The sequence below is a fragment of the Plectropomus leopardus genome, chromosome 4 (genome assembly GCF_008729295.1).
Source record: "Plectropomus leopardus isolate mb chromosome 4, YSFRI_Pleo_2.0, whole genome shotgun sequence".
In the NCBI taxonomy this organism is placed as follows: Eukaryota; Metazoa; Chordata; class Actinopteri; order Perciformes; family Serranidae; genus Plectropomus; species Plectropomus leopardus.
In genome coordinates this window covers 27,142,309-27,157,551 of record NC_056466.1, presented here as the reverse complement: position 1 = coordinate 27,157,551, position 15,243 = coordinate 27,142,309, and positions in this window count along the sequence as shown.

Genomic DNA, 15,243 nt, shown 5'->3' with positions numbered 1-15,243 from the left:
GGTTAAAGTTTAACTTTGTTCAGTATTTGGATTTATGATGAAATACCTTTCACCAAATGTTACCATGCTAACGTGCTAAACAAAGATGGTGAAAATGGGATAACCACCAAAAGTCAGCGTGCATCATTGGGAGCATGTTAGTATCTGCTAGCATAAGCATTTCTCTAAAAGCATTACCGTACCCACATAAAACCCAGAACAGCTAACATGATTATAGACTCTTCGATCCGAATCAGAAAAAAGTAGGCAGTGTAGGGCTGTGGATCCGGCCAGAGCTGACCAGATTGTTGGATGAGAGCAGCAGCAAACTTCTAGACTTAGTGCAATGAATGGTTAATTTTTCATTTTCACTGCACCTGATATTCTGCTGCTCCATCTGTGCCCAGAGTACTCTCTGCACTCCCAGTGCAATGCATGACCGAGCTGATACATATTCCAACAGGTCTGCTCATGAATGGTCTAGCTTTAAAAATCTAAAATGAATACATGTTTTAATTGTGGCGGGCTGCCACAAATAAGTGAATGTGTGGGAAACCCTGCCGTAGAAAGAGCAGAAATCAGAGGCAGTACACCAGCTAAATCAGGAGCTTCGTCTGAATGGGTTTTGATTTGAGGCTTATTTAAGGGTAAATCTGAGACAGTTTGGCAATCTGCTGTCAATCTTCGGGTCTAATTTACAGTTGTCAAAATGTTAGAAAGTAGTTAAAGCGACAATTTGTTCAGATATGTGTGGCAGCTAGGGCAATATTGAAAGCCAGCTAACGTTAGCTTCACACAAACCATGAACGCTGCCACTTGTTGTCATTGTCGCCAACAAAGGTCTGCCTCTTGATTTATCTCAGGATAATTGGGGGGAAAAAAGCAATGAAGTTTGGGGCTTTTTCTACTGTGAGTTTAGGTTCTTTCAAACCGTAGTGTTGATGGTGTTCCTGCAAAAAAAACTTAAGGAGCAAAAGCAGCACGAAAAACACATCACTCTCATCGAAAACTGTAATAAAAAACAGCTCTGCGCTGCTGAAACTGTGTGATTTGGGCCATTATTCCTACTGATAACACATACGTCTCTGAAGATATGGGCTTTCCCCTGACGGCGCTCCTGCTTTAAATAGGATCAGTCTCATCCATGTGGTATTTAAGATAACACAAATCAGTGGAGATAGATTAGGTGGAGACAGTGTAACAAGTTTTATCCCAGTGACTTAATGTTCTAGTGCCTCTCCATGTCTCTCCCTCCATCTCTCCCTCTGTCTCTCCTTGCTCTTGGTTTACCTTTCCCTCCATCCCTCCCTCTCTCCTCCTTGTCGCTCCTGCCAGGTTGGCTGTTGTCACCACTCAGGCGTCTCAGGAATGCCTCCAGATGTTTTCTTTATATGACTCAGCCACACATGCGCACGCAAACACCAACAGTCTCTTAGACACATTTCCTTTCTTGTGCACATAGACAGCGTGAAACGGACATTGTTTTGACTTCAGGTGGAAGTCTGTATCTAACCTTTGCACTCTGATCCCTCCGCAGCGAACAGATCCAGGAACAGCTCGCGTCCCGTTCTATTTCATGCTTTTCACGAGGAGCGGCAAACACGAACTGACATCAGATCTGTGCTTCACAGGGAATCAGCCATGCAGACCCATTTCTATCTCTTTACTTTAGAGTTAACACACACACACACACACACACACGCAGGAGTAAAATACATTGATATTAGTGTCATTTGTGCAGCTCTGCAGGGCTGTCCTCCCTTGAAGTTCATCTACGCAGATACCCCAGACCTGTCAGAGCAATTATACAGACATCTCTACTTGCACATGCACTCATGTAGTCTGATAACACGCATACTTAAACCTTTCACAGAAACCAGTACAGCACCAAAGAGCTTGATTATTCTCCGTTGCTTACTGCATCTCTAACATGTGACGTATATTTTTCATCCTCTTTGTTTTGTCACTGACCTAACCTCTGTTATTCAACCATAAACCATAAAACTCTGCAAGACTGCTGATTATCACACTCTGTATCTGCATGCTGTCAGCCTGTGCACCAGCAAAGCACACAGGCTGACATGGTGCTGCAAAGACTTTTTTAATTTCACTTCCTGATTTTAAGATATAAATACTGATCTTTATACATGTTTAAAAGTGACATCTTAGGTTATGGAGGCTACTGGAACTCAGAAAACTCAAAAAATCCTGACAACTCAAGTCAAACCCATTCTAAAGACATGCACAACGAACTATGACTCCTTGCCGTCCTCCTTGCTGCTTCCGTTTGTTCATCTGTCAGTGAACAACATGGTGTAGAAGCTTGTGTTACTAATCAGATGTCATTTGCTTTGATAACACACACACATACACAAGCACACACCAAACTGGATTACTACAGTTAACAGCTTGCCTGCAGCAAGACAGGGATGAGATGCTGTAATTTAAATATTGTTGAGGTGTGATCTATCTTTGATCTCTGATTAGAGCTGCTACGGTTTAGGCTGTTTGTCAGAAAATAAATGCTCCAACTCCTTAAGGCTCAAACCATGTTCCCATGTTGCCACTTTCAGATTTAAAAGTGTTAGCCCCGAATTAAGTGGTGCAAAGTTAGCCCCCCTTCAGGTGGACCTGCTATTCTGACTGTAGTGACAATGTCAGCTCCTCAACAGATCGTAGAGAAATGTCTGTCTGCTGAGTCCCTCCTGAGTTGGGGAGACAATTATTGATCCTAACTCAAAATGTATTTTGCTGTTATTACTATTGTAACAATTATTTAGCGTTGCATTATTGTAGATGTGTTAGGTTTTATTTATTCCATGAATTTGTTAATCGTGTTTTCTTTCCATATTTATATCCTACATACTTTTACGCATACAGAGCTCCCACGATGCATTTGGATGATTGTAGTTGATTCCACCTCCTCAAGACTGTGTGTGTCTGCAGCACCTCTGATAGTCCATATAAACTATTGCAGATTTCTTTAGGGTGCTCTCCCTATAGTCTTCACCAGCATCAACAGTTAATATGATCAGAATGACTTGACCACACTATATCAGTAACTGACTGAAACTAGCGTCTGCTTTTCTTGACATTGTGCTGTTCTTGGCCCTCTTGAGGTGAAGGCTAAGAACTGCTTTTATGAGAAACAAGGAGTTTATGTGAAACTTCAAGTTTACTTTATCTTCCCTGATTTTGTAGATCTTCAAAAATGCAGCCATTTCATAAATCCAAATATTCCACTTGAGGCCAGAGTGTGTTTACATTCCCGCCCGGATTCATTTTAAACTAACTGAAAAGGTTGTATCTGTGTCGTCTCAGCGGAGCAGAATCGAACAGGTTCTCTGTAAGTTCGCCCTGCAACATGTTGTGTGCACCAGCCGGAGGATGATGGGCAGCTGTAGGAGCCCGCTCACTGACTCAGCAGGGCAGGGATTGGACAAAGACTGATAGGTGTCTGGACCGCTCACTAAGCATGTCTGGAGCGCACGGTGATTGACAGATGGCCTGTCGAGCTGAGGGTCCTCCCCCTGCTGATGAGGAAGATGAATGCATCTGTGTGATTGTTCTCTGGAGAATAGAGCCCTAGCTGTTTGTTCCTTTCCTTTGCTTCCTTTTTTGTCTCTCTATTCCAGTAAAGGTTCACTGGTTATGGATATGTAGCAGCTCCGCCCTGCACACACACTGTGTTTACATTCCCACGTGAGGATGTTTGTCATTGAAACATCTACCTCTGTCCGCTGAGGTCACTTTAGTTTTGATTCATGCTTTGCTCCTCCTCTCTAAACATGTTTGGGCTCCCAGGGTTTCACACTGTCCCCAAGCGTATGGTAATGTCTTCAGGTCTTTTTTTGTCCAACCATGAGACCTAAATCCAAAATACTACCTTTACTATCATATGGCACAAAGAAAGCAAATGTGTTGTAGTTTGTCTTTAAAAACAAGTCAGCCAGTCTACTACGGGATTATCAGAATAGTTGTTTCAATTAATCAACTCCATCTAGTTGTGTGTCTGTTGCACAGTTTGCATTGTGTGTATGTTACGGATATTATACAGAGTCGAGGTGTGTAAATCAAAAGTTTCATCTTAATACCATGATATAACAATGACAATGATAAGACAATATTTGCTGATATAAAGTCAAAGTCTGCCACAATATGATTTCAATTCAGCACATTTCAGAGGCCTGGGACCAGTATGTGATGATATCAGTAAATATCCGCATTGTCTTTTTCTTGGAGTCTTAACATTATCTGCTCGGCACTGAGCTGCCAGCACTTCTTGAATATTTAGGAAGGAGGTGTTCTTGGATGGAGATGGTGACACAGGTGTGTGAATTTAACAGCATTTTAAGTGTGGCGATATAGGTCGATGTTTTTGCTTTCTATCTGCAATATTGGATTGTGGATCCTTGAATCAATATATTGATCCCGACTAATGTATCATTAAAGCTCACTCTTGATTTTGGGAACAAATGCAAAACTTGAACTTTAAGAAAAAGGTACCGTGTGTGTGTGTGTGTGTGTGTGTGTGTGTGTGTGTGTGTGTGTGTGTGTGTGTGTGTGTGTGTGTGTGTGTGTGTAGGATGGCAAATCATTGAGGTAGTCCTAATTTAGTTAGGGTGTATCATAGGTTTCTCACAAAGAGCACTGAAACATTATTGCATTTCCCGCTCTATATTTTTGCCATAACTTAAATTTACAGGATTCTGAACAAAAACAAAAAAATAGTGTTCATAATTAGAAATTGATATTTGCCTTGGTTATATCACAAAGACACTTGTACGGAGGCATGGACAGAGGCACATCTGGTTACAAATTCAAACACGTGGAGGGATTACAAATGTTGGATGGATGAATGGATGTCTACGTTGTTTTCTTTTTCTAGTCAATAACCTTGGATGGTGACTTAGGGGTTATTATGAAGCATTTTATGTGCTGAGAAAATCAGATAAATATTTTCCTTTGGAATGTTTTGCACCTGATGCTGTACACTCCTCCTAATGAATTTCTGTCGTGGCTTTGTTTGTGTGTGTTGCAGCATGTGAGCAATAATCCAGGTGAGCATCAAGCATCCGCCCAACGTTTGCATAACAAAACGGCAGCTTCCTGACATGCAGCTCAACACGTCAGGAGAGGGAGGGAAAGAAAAGAGCAAAAGAGAGTTGGAAAGAAAGCCTCCCGTTTTCTCCCCTTAGGCCAGAGGGAATGACGCTCATGAAGACAGCACCTTTATGAGCCTTACTGATGGTTCACGCTGCTTTCCTGTTTCCCCTCCTTCAACTCGAGTCAAATCCTCAGAAGAGCAGCATTCTCAGCACGTCTCGGCTGCTGACTCCTGACACAATGTGCCGCACTAATCGATTAAAGCGCATCAAATGAAATGACATGACTGGTCACGATCGGTGTGTGTTGCACTTGTGTGAGATGAATGAGTTTGGCAATCTTGTTTGCCCTGTCACTAAAGAGTTGGATGCTGTTCAAAGAGTTTGGTTTCCTCCTCTTGTGCCAAGCTGTCAGGCTCATACGGACCCGAATCACAGACGTGAAGTGGCCAATAGGAGGTGAAAACAATGGCTGTCGGTTTGAGCCAAGTTTATGAATAGCGTGCTATTAAAATGACAGATTCGGCTACTGTAAAAGAGACAAGGGACAATGTTGAGTTCAGTGCTGTCTGCCAAAAGTGCCACCACCAGCACTTAGGCTGGGGGTGGAGACATTAGAGGTTGAAGTTGGTGGTTGTTTTGGAAGCAAGTAGGGAGGGGAGACTGAGGGGACAGAAGGCTGTACTCTTGTCTCTATTTTTGTGCGTCTTCTCTCCTCCGTCCTCCTGCCTGACTCGATCTCAGCGCACCATCCTGAGCTACGTCTCAATTCCTACATCTTGAAGAGCAGAGGCTTGTTGGAGGAGCTATGAGCGAAGATGTCTTTTCAGCGCCTGTGATGTATAAAAGAGATGTGATCAGTGTGACACACAGCTAATGATGCAGCTTTCTTATATCATTACCTTATATTTAATTGACATTGCTAGAAAATGCTGATTCCGAAGCACGAATATCTCATTTTGTTTAATGAGTCTGTTGCCTGGACTTTTCTCTCCTTGTGCCTCTCGCCTCTTCCGCTTGTATCTCAGGTGGGATCCACGTAAGCCGGGTATGTGATTTTGGGCTGCCCCAGATGAAACATAACCATTGTGAAAGAAACGTGGCAATATCTTTGGTCGTGGTTCTAAAATGGTGATCCTGTGTTGCCCAGTGAGAGAGATTCAATCATTCAGTGACCGCCGTTGTCACACTCGTGCGATCAAAGACAGCCTGTGAAAACAGTCAGAAATTTGGGATGAGAATCTCACTGTGTGACTGCTGACCCATGGCTACTATCCAACCAATAGAAATGTGACATGAAATGATGCTGATGAGCGCGACTCTGCTAGTGCGTGCTAAATGCTAGTAGATGCTAATACTTACTTGGAGTTCTTGTTGCAAAATTGGCGTGCCAAGTCGGCCTCTTTTCCCAGCCACGACCGCATCCAGATTTTCTTCCTTCTCCTCTTCTTCAGGCCTCTTTTGACACAAATGTCACCATAAAGGGCCGGATCCGTGTTTGGTTACATTTTTCTCTTACCGCTACAGCAGCATAAATGTGTGACGACGTATTGATGTTGATGATTCAGTGTGATTCCTGTGATTCAGTGGGCATCGGTTGAATTGAAAAAATACTGTGTAGATTGGAAGTAATCATTAGTTGCAGCCCAAATATCGGACACTTCCGTTGTTTTTTTTTTTTTTTTTTTTTTAGAAAACTACATTCCCGTGAGTTTCCAGCTGGCCTTTTGTTTATGGTGCTTAGGTCAAAGGTTAACAGTTCACATGTAATAATATATACACCTGAAGACTGGAGAAACATTGAAAATGTTTATTACTGTAAATATAAAAATGATTCAGCCAGTGATCACTTGTCTTTCGTTGATGAGCTGTTCTGATGAACTGGCACAGTTGTTGCTCATTGTAGTTGCAGTGCGGTTGCTGTTCTTTGGCCCATTTTTATCTCCGTCTTTCTCTCTCTGCTTATTTGTCTGCTAAAACCCTGTGACCCTCTCAGCTGTGCCTCATCCGTCTCTCTCCTCCCTCTCTTCCTGTCCCCACGCTGCTCCCTCTTTGTTTGTCTCGGCCGTCTTTCCCTCTCTTTCAGACCCTCACTAACCGCTTCTCTCTCAGTCCTTTTCATGAGCATGACTGGACAAACTGGCTTCTGCTCTTGCTGCCTGAGTATTTCTGTTCCCAGTCTTCATTACAGAAGCTCCAGTTGTTGATTTGTGAACGAGAATTTTTGCACCACTAACAACAGACCTGTACAGTGGCCTCAAAAATAATATGCTCTTGAATTCAGCATTGTATTTACATGTCATCTAAGGTCATAGTGTTTTCACTGGTTTAACACAGGCACATAAAGGCCCATGTTAAATGTTTAGTTTTATTTTTATTTTCCTCTTCCTCCTTTTCCACTCAGTTCTTGTCTCATTTCTCCTTGCTCGCTCTCCTTTCCTCCCTGCCATGCAGTCCGTCAGTTTGACAAGAATAAGAAATGGTATTTCCCTCCAGGTTCGTCTTTTCAGCAGAATAATACAAAGTGGCCCATGTGACAGTGACAGACAGGATGTGATGTGTAAGTTACTGTAAATCCATTAGAGAAACCCTTTGTACACTCATGCTTCTGTCATACTGTACGTGTGTGTGTTTGTGTGTGTGTAAGAGAAACCTCATAGCTTCAGCATTTTCAGTCATTTTAGGGCTATTATTGGATTGTTTTGTTGTTCTTTGATTGTTTTTTAAACACTAGAGTGATCAGGACAGTATTATGACCATAATGTGTCAGGGACACTTCAGTCAAATCAACTATTTAAAGTATTCTTTTTTTAGTGTGTGTGTGTGTGTGTGTGTGTTATAGTCATAAATTGTATAAATACTAGCCACCGTGACATTACCCATTTTGAAGCTTCGAGTTTGGCATTTTGGCTGTTTGCCATCTTGGCTTTTTGGAGCCAGAAGTGGCCATATTTAGACGAGAGGGTGAAGCAAACCTAAGTGCTAGCTTCTATCTTGGTTAGCACTGTGCATTTACAGTTATGGTTACCTGGGATAATACAAAAAAAGGTTAAAAAGGTTAAAACCATTAAAAACAAAATTTATGTACGGGGTGTACTGAATATTTGACTTTGAGTATCTTTTAGTACAACCAAATATCACGCCCTCTATTATGCATAACTTTAAGCCTAAATAACATTTAAGCTGCTGATTCATATAGAAAGTTGGGTATTTAAACATGGGCGGGTCTCCGGAGATTGACTTGCTTTTGGAGCCAGTCTCAAGTGGCCATCAGAGGAACTGCAGTTTGTGGCACTTAACTGTTAGCCTCATAGAGGGGTGAAATAATGAGTCCTAAAACGCAGAAGTCCGTTAGCCTTTTAGCACTCCCGATCCCCTCGTCCAAAACTTTATGGGTTTTTTGAATGGGCTTTCGGTAAAATGCCCTAAATCAGGTCTGTGGTTAACACAGGCTAAAGATATTTAGAAGTTTTATTCCGCAACATAAAATGCATACGCTTAAACCCAATTTTTGAACTTTTGAGGTTTTACTCATCTTTAAAAGGGTGGTTGCAAAAAAGTGGCTAAATATGACTACAGTGTTTGTCGGGGACGTTAAACGTCATCACAGCGGACACAGAAACTCATTAAACCCACTTGTCCGCCTTCACAGCTTTACAGAGTTGCACTCGAACTTGCACATTTATCCTTTATAATATTTTTCAATCGCGTTTTAACGTGTTTTCATAGTGTAGTGGTGACGTTTAATACATGCGACCACGAAGTAGTTCGTGTATAGCCTAACAATAGCTTCCTGTGATTTAATTTACACTTCAAAACGCACAAAAGTGGTGTTCATCTGTGAAGGTTATCACGCTGAACGAAATGTGTAGGTCACCAGAGAGCTTATTTTTGGCGATAACCAAAAATCCCATTCAAAAATCCCGTAAGGTTTTTGACGAGGGAACCAGTGTCATCCCTTCACCACTCTGATTTTCAGAAGGTTGTGTTTGATTTAAGTCTTGTCCTTTTGTTTGAGGTTTTGTTTTATGATGCAGGTTGTAAAGGTTGCATTGTCGTTTTGTAAAGTCTGTTTTGTGGACCCCAGGAAGAATAGCTGAAGCATTGCTATAGCGAATGGAGATCCTAATAAACTAAACTGCAGTTCATGCGATTTTATTTCATGACGCAAGTGTGCACGCATGTGTTTTCCTAATCCCCAAATGGCCTTTGTAGCCACAGCCTGTTCAACGAGGCAAGAAGAACATATCCAAATTTTGTGTGACATTTTCACACCATATAATCAGTCAACTTGCTGTGTCTTCTGTTTCTGACTTGCATGTCTTAATGATAGGTTGAAGTTAAAGGGGAACTCCTCAGATTTTACACATCGAAGTCTGTATATAGGTCATGGGTAGTTCTGCTGTCTATGTGGAAAAAAGTTCTAAGAGGCTTTTTCTGTGAGGTCAGATAAATTGCGTCAGTTGATGTCACTTGCAGTTTTGAAAATTAAAAAAAAAAAAGAAGAAGAAATCTGGGGATGTATTTAGAAAGAAGCAAGCGTATCAGACCTCTGTAGCCTGCTAGAGACTAGCAGCCCCATCACAGCCTTTACTAGCACCAGAGTTACTGACTGACCTTTGGGCTGTTAAGTTGTATTGTGGGTAATGTAGGCACCTGGTTTTTACAAGGAAGAATATTCCAAATCACAGTATTATTCATCTGTATGGTCCAGCATAGCAGATATTCAAATATAGTGTACATTTTCACAGATTTTTTTTTTTCATTTAGATGGTAAAATATGTTTTACTGTGACCCCATCCTCAGCCATACAACGCTGAGCTTCCATTCTGGTAGATTTTGTGTATCACAGACATTAGCAAAGTAACAGAGAACATAAACACAGCAGAAAACATCGATTTAAAAATGACTGTTACGACTAAAAATGAAAACAGAAATCAACAACTTTGCCAATTTCACATATCTGTAACTGTGTTCAGCCGCCAGTTGTCTACGTGGAAGTGATTGTTGTTGTTAGCATCGCGTCACAATGATTCGGTCTTCTGTTGCAGCCAATGCTGAATCAAAGAACCATGCTTTCTAAATGCACCAAAATATTATATCTGTTAGTTTCTCAGGCATGTATGCATGCAAATATGAAAGCAATGACAGTGAGAACTTGATGATGGGAGAATACTTTTAATAAATTTGGTCATTTTGGAAGATGATCAAACTCAGCAGGAATTTATTTGCCCCTCATCAATACTCATCTGTTAATGGAAAACAGTCATCTATCCGTCCTTCCTCCTTTATGCCAGTTACCAAAACCATCCCTCATTCTATGATTACTTGTTGCTGTAAAAAATATTTTCTTTCCTTCTTCCTTTTCTGTGAATATGAGCACAGCCAAAACTCATCTTTCTTTCCCTCTGGTTGCGGAGCAAATGTTCAGTCACAGTTACGTTGGCATTTTCACCTCGTGTCATATTCAGGAGATTTTGAGTGAGTGCACCAGAGCCGTGAGAGTACACAGATCACACCCTCTGTAATAACACGGGCTTCAGTCAGAAATGGGCTGAGCTCTGTGGCCTTATTCCCCGAGAGACACGTCCTAGTGTTTCACTGGAAAGTGAGACGGGTTTATGTGTGTGTGTCAGTGTGTGTGTCTACAGTCATTAAAAGTGAATATCTTTCCTCCTATTTTTGCCCATGTCATGTACGCTCGCACGACCACGCCTTTCCATGACCTTCGCGTGGACACAGTTTCTGCGATGAGTGGTCATTATCGCTCAGTAGGAAAAATCCAGGCATTGTCCTCACATGCTAACACACACTCACACACAGAATTGCACTGTACCCATGCTCTGTCTTGTCCCTCACCGTCCAGCCCGAGGCTCCTCTACGCTGCTCACACAGTCTGATTGAATTAGCCTCGCTTGGCGCTGTTATCTACCGAATTAGCCCGTCATTACTTCCCGGGACGCCACTGCAGAATGTTCCTCCGCTGGCCAGTTCACTAACAAGCTGCATGGGATGATGAGTCATTCATGCCCGTTAGCTGTCGCCATCTTCTGTAGTGTTACACCAGGTCAACGACTGAAAGATGAATGTTGTGTTTGTATCAGCTTCCTTCTCTTTAACTGCTGAGCTCAGTTCATTGAAAAGGTGTCAGTCCGAGAGACGTGTGTCTTTGTGTGACTGGTCTGTGATGACTCATCTGCTGTTGCTTTTCCACGCTACATATATATGTGTGTCAGTGCACATCCCATCAACATCTGCTGCTGTTAACACGTCTTTAACACGTGTAAGGTTGGAAGCAACAGGAGACGTGCTCGCACCAACTGAACAAACGACACATCCAGAGGGATTGGAGTGACAGGATGATTGACTGCTTGTTCTTTTCTGGGTTTTTGTAGTGGTTTTGAAGAGCAGTTCCTGAGAAAATGTTTATTTGCATCACAGAAGAGATGCATAGACTGATAGACTAAACCGATGTTGCAGGCATAGTCTTAAAGTCGGAGTCAGGGCTGATCGTCGCTTCTGATAGATTTCTCTGTAAAAGCATGATTTATCTTAAAAGGGAGGTTAAAGGTTTCTTGCACAGATGTAATTAAAGTGCATACAGGCTCCTTTTTTAGCACAAGGAACACCAATATTGTTGCCAAATGGCCCGATCAGAGCCGTGAAACTGTCTAATCATTATAAGAGTTGTCTACAATTAAGTAAAAAAGTACTGTAGTGGGGCTTTTTGCTCGTCCAGTATAATTGTTTGTGAAGTAATGTATTTGTCTGTAAGCTTTTACAACTCCTTTGTATCAGGGATATGGCTTAGGAAGTGAAAAAAAAAATCATATCTTCTGATAAGAGGAGAGGAAGGCTCAGTTCATGGGAATGTAGTGTATTGCTTTTTGTCGTGGACATAATACTACATCAAGACTCAGTCAGCCGCATGGATGGATTCCTAAACAGGCATAGTAGACACTGGCTCAGGGGCCCAAAGTGTCAGGGGCTCCCCTTGAAATGTCACTTAAATTAACATGAACCGACCAGCAAGGGACACAAAAAGTCCACAAAGAGACACGAAAGAACTGTAAAGGGACCCAAAATATCTACAGACGAGGCAAAAAACCCACAAAAAGCAACAAAATTACCTCAAATAGCTGATAACAACTACAGTAGAGTGGAAAACAACCAAAGAGATACACAAAATAGCTACAAAGAGACACAAAATAAGACCGTCATTTTCACGGAAGTAGCGGACCAACATTGCCGTCCCTTCAGACATGCCACTAACACAGGAAAAGTAAAACAAATCAGAAAATGAAAACCTCCCAATCTGGTGACAGTTAAAACTTAAGATGAGTAAAGAATGGTAAAGAAAGTACCCTTATCAGTAGATTCATTAAATCTGACGTAGACCTCGAAAGTAGTTCATCTAATTTTTACTTTGTGAGGAGTTAACTTGCATTAATTAAGCCTTTGAAACCTGCATTGACCTCACTTTTGTGATGCATTCAGACGCCTTTCACAGGTATTTGAACTTTTAAACCCTGAGCAAAACGGTGTGATTTCTTTTGAAAACGTGAGAAAAAAAGGAGAATGAGCAGCTTGGCAAGAGATGGTGTGCAAATTGCAAAAAAATAGAACATTTAGAACATTTTTTTTAAGGTAGGGGAAAAATGTCCTGAAAACTATATCTATAATCATCATAATTATGTAATTGCACATTTTTAGGTAATTTCTTCCTTAAATTGCCCAATTCCCATGTTTTTGGGGGAAAAAAAAGAAAAAGGCTTAAAGCCACAATGACGATAAAAGGCACAGACATGACAACAGACATGCTAAATTATGGGTCATTTTTGCAGATTTCACAACAGGTAGTAAACAATGATTTTCCAAAATGAGTTGTAAAGCTCTAATGCAGAGTGACGTCGTTGGCTAACAGTAAATTAGAAACCGCTCACTGTGACGGGCTCAGTCTGTCTCTACAGATCACAGGAAGTGAAACTCCCCGTGCTCAGTCGGTTTCACCTTCCTTTTCTTATCAAGGCTCACGCAGATCAGCTGAGGAGTCGAGAGAGACGTGAGTCAGTGTTGTGTAGAAAGACCGACAAACCGCAGAATGACCACAAAATTATAGACCTAATCAGTCCACTCTTTGTGCACTCAAATTCCTCATCTATGAGAAAAAAATACATTTAATCATTTTCAACAGACCGGGCTATTATTCCAAGGCTCCAAACCTGTCCGTGGTCATAGTGTAACAGCAAAAATGCCCCTTATTGACATGGTGTGGAAATTAACCAAGGGTCTGTCATTGACAGCTTCCTGTTTTTTGGTCAGCTCTGGTGATGTCACTGACTCTGAAGACGGCTGGATGTGGCACGGGTGACCACTGGTTAGACCACCATTATAAAAGAGGCATCTGTAGAGCTGTTGGCAAACAATAATTGGTCTTTACGTTATGAATTTCCAATCCATAGAGGTTTACATTTATAAAACTTTCCTAAAGCCAAGAAAAGCTCATTTTATGTGCATTATGTCATTTATTAGTATAATGCAGAAGTAAACCAGGAAGTGGGAACATTTGTTTTGGCTGATGAGCTTTCATTAGAGGAGTCTGGTATGTAGCTCCTATAATGCATCCATTTATGGGCAGCCATCAGGCAATCTGCCAGCACACCTTATCAGCCTGTATTAATTTATAGCTGTAGTACAGTGCGAGCTGTTAACCTCTTCCTGCCTGCAATTCTTCTTCTTCTCTCTCTCTCTCTCTCTCGGTTGTGTAACACTCAGAATGATATATATACTGTGTGAAGAAAAATTATAATTTTGCATGAGATGGATAAAATAAAGGCCGCTTCTTACACCGTGTGATCTTGGTTACTCACAATCTTGAGAAAAAAAACATGTTGACATCTTTGGTCATCAATTCGAAACTGTTTTTGATTATACAGTGACAGCCAAAAAGATGGTGTGTGTCAAAATTCTGACAGTTTCCTGATTATTTTAAACAACATACCACATATGGACTAATCATCATAATACAGGATAAAATGAGGCAGAATATAGTGGCCCACTGTAAGATCAGTAAGCTCAGCAGCCAGTTTAAAAAACATAAGAGAGTCACGGTTCATGATCAAAATTCTGCTGCATCTCTGTTTGCACATTTTGTTCTCTGTTTACATCTGCAAATCATTCTCGAACCATCAATCAAAGCAACGTAATGTGACGTAGCGCTGAGCGATTGACAAAGCTGAGATGGTGAAGCATCAATAAGCCCGTGAACGAGCAAAATAGTACTTCAGCAAAAGTCTCACATCAGCTTCAACCTCTTTGGTTGTTTTCAAAAAAGACCTCAATAAAGCACCTCTTTACGAAGCTAGGTTTGTACACGCTGCAGTGTTCCCTACACAAAGGTGCCTGAGCAAAAAATGACATCATCACATATTTTGAGTAAAGTGTGAAGGCCTTCACAAGTTGATCTTATCGAATCTACCATGAGACATAGATGATTGTGATTGGCCCAAAGCAGGGTAGATTTTTCTGCTTCCCAGGCTGCAGCTCTACAACTCACCTGTAAGATCACTGTTATTATGCTGTTCGTAAACTGTAAGCTCATTTTCCAGTTTTTTTGGACGATTATTGGACGCTAGCTTTAGGTCGCTAAAACCCCCCACCCCTATTTTCAGATGAGACTACGTCCCATAGTCTCTCTGTAGGAGAAGGGGAATCACCAGTGTGGTTTGTAGATGTGGAGCCCAGAGGAAACAAGAAGTTAAGCAGATAGTCAAAATGCATCCCGATCTTTCTCTTTGGCTTTGATCCAGTACTTAGAAAACGCATCCTTCCCTTGTTTCCGCCCTCCAGATCATATCACCGATCCAAGTGGGAGAAAAAAAAAAGTTTCACTTGAAGCCAGATCGGATTAATCGGTGTGTCTGAAAACAGCTGAGGAACGTCGTGCTGCCACAGATCCAGGACTAATTTACAAAACCTCTGAGAGTTGAGGATGTGCGCTTGATGTATAAAGTTTTTGTCCCTCTTTTCTCTGCGTCTCGCGCTCCACTGACAGCAGCAAAATCGCAGAGAGGAAACAGGAAAGGCCTGAGCAGCTTGGTGTTGGGACGGATATCCTCTTTGGGAGGCGTTCCCCCCTCCCTCACTTAACTCTCCCTCT